Source organism: Pangasianodon hypophthalmus, chromosome 6 (assembly GCF_027358585.1).
Source record: "Pangasianodon hypophthalmus isolate fPanHyp1 chromosome 6, fPanHyp1.pri, whole genome shotgun sequence".
Classification (NCBI taxonomy): domain Eukaryota; kingdom Metazoa; phylum Chordata; class Actinopteri; order Siluriformes; family Pangasiidae; genus Pangasianodon; species Pangasianodon hypophthalmus.
The window spans coordinates 540,911-544,772 of record NC_069715.1 but is presented as its reverse complement, the minus strand read 5'-3'; the positions used below and the strand labels follow the sequence as shown (position 1 = coordinate 544,772).

At 49.9% G+C, this 3,862-nt stretch overlaps 1 protein-coding gene across 1 annotated transcript in view; it reads left to right on the top strand.

Moving 5' to 3' along the window:
- The first annotated feature begins 1,139 nt into the window (after positions 1-1,139).
- Positions 1,140-3,862, top strand: part of dtwd1 (DTW domain containing 1) — a 12,730-nt gene continuing 10,007 nt past the window's right edge. The window contains exon 1 of the mRNA XM_053234956.1: positions 1,140-1,281. The gene's annotated coding sequence lies outside the window, so the exon portion shown is untranslated. The remainder of the gene's footprint in view (positions 1,282-3,862) is intronic.

Genomic DNA, 3,862 nt, shown 5'->3' with positions numbered 1-3,862 from the left:
CTAAAAAGTGTTAATTTCCCCCTCTGTATGGAGACTTTTGGGACTGGTGTGACATTAAACTGAAACATTCAGTTTTTATAGTCATAGCCATGCACAGTGCTTCCCTGACGGACTAGTGGCTCGCTCTCATCGCCGCGGCTCGGGTTCGATTCCCAGTCAGTACACTCTCAGTCCCGGTCCCAATGTAGCCTGGAAAACGGGGAGAGTTGCGTAGGGAAAGGTGTAAAAAAACGAGTGCCAGAATCAAAGATATGCAAAAGGAAGGAGCAGCCGAAAGAGGAGAAAGAGAAACAGTCATAACCGTGCGTCTCTCAAATACTCCTTTATTACCAGGATTAAAGGTCTGCATGATTTGTGTAAATGCACTATATAAATTATTTCTCCTGTGTTAAATTACTCCGCGTAAAGAGCACATTATGGCATGTTTAAGACTCGAAAGGTAAAGTTAAGGATTTGTAACTTGATGTGTTCCCACCTGTGGTGTAGTTTACTGCATCTGTGTAAGTGTTTAAGTGAGAATTTCCCCCTCGGAGTCTTGTTCCACTGACAGATAAACACTCTTTTTTTTAATTTACATGGCGTTTAAATAAAGATTAAACCTTTACAGAAAAGTCAAACACACATGAAATGTACACGTGTAGTTTTTTTTTTTTTTTAAAGACAATTCACACGTTATGTTTCATACATTTCTTACGTCTGGACTTTTCACACGTAGAGTGTGTTTTTTTTTTTTTTTATTTTGTTTTTTGTTTATATGTGAAATTACATGCTGAAATGCACTTTCACAAGTTTCTCTCATGAGACCTAATATACAGTTATAGATGTATAATCTTGGTTATATTACAGCTAACATTTAATAACGGTAATTACCTAAATTAGTTAGCTACCAAAAATAATTATTGATGACGTCAGTGATTAGAAGCAATGTTTATGTTCTAAAATTACCATTTATTTATTTATTCTAATTAAAATAATCTCACTATTAATTTTAATTTCCTTTCCAATCCTTGAAATGGAACAAATTCCTCAAATGTGCTTAGGGACTTTAATTTACATTTTAATATCTAAATGCCTCAGCTCTCAGCTGGTTGCCTGGTAACGGTATGAACGCTCCAGATAAACACTTCCTGTGTCAAGTGCGAGTGTTTCCGGTGCAGCGCTAATACAGCGATAACGCGAGCACTGAAGCTACGAAGAGTGATGAAGTGTAATAATAATAATATTACAAATATTTAGCTGCTTTTATTTATTATTTTTGATTCTGTGTGATTTATCTGAAAGGTAAGTGTTTGTTAAATGTATCTGCTAAATAGACAGCTAGTTTCCTGTTAGCTAACATTGCTAATCTGTGAGTGAATAAAGACGCGCCAGCTGCTCGGGGGATGTTTGTGCGCATGCGCATTACAGAGGGCTCCATTAAACACTACAGGCTCCAGACCCACAGATCTGTGTGACTATAAACAGTTATTAACAGTTATTAACAGTTATTAACACTGTTATATTTGTTGTTTTAAAGCCGTGCAGAAGTTCAGCGAAATGAAAGTAATAAAGTTTCCCTCAGAAAGCGTTAGGACTGAGTGTGTAACGTTTACTGCAGAAAAATCCACAGCATTATATATACAGTATATATATTTATTATAGTGAAGTAAAATGAGTTCAGATTAAATGTTTATTAAATCACATAAATATGGAGACGTGACGCTCGCTGCTGCCTGAACATCAGATACCTGCCCACGCTCTGTGGAGGACTGGACATCCTCAACCACCTCCACCTGCACATCTCCTGACCCGAGCTCCACCCACCCTGACCCTAACCCTGACCCTGACCCTAACCCTGACCCTGACCCTAACCCTGACCCTAACCCTGACCCTGACCCTAACCCGAGCTCCACCCACCCTAACCATGACCCTGACCCTGACCCTGACCCTAACCCTGACCCTGACCCTGACCCTGACCCTGACCCTGACCCTAACCCTGACCCTAACCCTAACCCTGACCCTGACCCTAACCCTGACCCTGACCCTAACCATGACCCTGACCCTAACCCTGACCCTGACCCTAACCCTGACCCTGACCCTAACCATGACCCTGACCCTGACCCTGACCCTAACCCTAACCCTGACCCTGACCCTGACCCTGACCCTAACCCTAACCCTGACCCTGACCCTAACCCTAACCCTAACCCTGACCCTGACCCTGACCCTGAACCGAGCTCCACCCACCCTGACCCTAACCCTAACCCTGACCTTGACCCTGACCCTGACCCTGACCCTAACCCTAACCCTGACCCTAACCCTAACCCTAACCCTAACCCTGACCCTAACCCTGACCCTGACCCTAACCCTGACCCTGACCCTGACCCTGACCCTAACCCTAACCCTGACCCTGACCCTAACCCTAACCCTAACCCTGACCCTGACCCTGACCCTGAACCGAGCTCCACCCACCCTGACCCTAACCCTAACCCTGACCTTGACCCTGACCCTGACCCTGACCCTAACCCTAACCCTGACCCTAACCCTAACCCTGACCCTAACCCTAACCCTAACCCTAACCCTGACCCTAACCCTGACCCTGAACCGAGCTCCATCACCCCGCTGCCCTGCCTCTCCTTCACCCTGCCTCTTCTCCACCCTGCCTCTTCCCCTGCCTCTCCTTCACCCTGCCGCTTCTCCATCCTGCCTCTTCTCCCGCCTCTCCGTCACCCTGCCTCTTCTCCACCCTGCCTCTTCTCCACCCTGCCTCTCCTTCACCCTGCCTCTTCTCCACCCTGCCTCTTCTCCACCCTGCCTCTCCCTCACTCTGTCTCTCACCCTGCCTCTTCCCCTACCTCTTCCCCTGCCTCTCCCTCACCCTGCCTCTTCTCCACCCTGCCTCTCCCTCACACTGCCTCTTCTCCACCCTGCCTCTTCTTCACCCTGCCTCTTCCCCTACCTCTCCCCCTGCCTCTTCCCCTGCCTCTCCCTCACCCTGCCTCTTCTCCACCCTGCCTCTCCGTCACCCCGCCTCTCCCTCACCCTGCCTCTTCTCCACCCTGCCTCTTCTCCACCCTGCCTCTCCGTCACCCTGCCTCTCCCTCACCCTGCCTCTTCTCCACCCTGCCTCTCCGTCACCCTGCCTCTCCCTCACCCTGCCTCTTCTCCACCCTGCCTCTCCCTCACTCTGCCTCTCACTCTGCCTCTTCCTCTGCCTCTCCCTCACTCTGCCTCTCCTTCACCCTCCCTCACCCTGCCTCTCCCTCACCCTCCCTCTCCCTCACCCTGCCTCTCCCTCACCCTCCCTCTCCCTTACCCTGCCTCTTCCCCTGCCTCTCCCTCACCCTGCCTCTCCTTCACCCTCCCTCTCCCTCACCCTGCCTCTCCTTCACCTTCCCTCTCCCTCTGCCTCTCCTTCACCCTCCCTCTCCCTCACCCTGCCTCTCCCCCTGCCTCTTCCCCTGCCTCTCCTTCACCCTGCCTCTTCTCCACCTTGCCTCTCCCCCTGCCTCTTCCCCACCCCCCGCCTCTTCCTCTGCCTCTTCCCCACCCTGCCTCTTCCCCTGCCTCTCCTCCACCCTGCCTCTCCTTAACCCTGCCTCTCCTTAATCCTGCCTCTCCCTCACCCTGCCTCTCCTTCACCCTGCCTCTTCCCCACGCTGCACCTCCATCCCACTGCTGCTCAAGCCTGTCCCTTTGCCCCGAAATTCACTCCCTCGTTTATCTTTGTGCAAAAGTCGGTTACTTAACCCGTGAGAGCTGTTTGGCATCTTCCCAGTTTTCCTGAGAGATTGTCTTCTTTGCTTTTCTTTAATTTCTATCTCTCTATCTGCCCCGTGACACGAGTCGTCATCTCCAGTGTGCCCCATTCATAAAAAATGAGCTG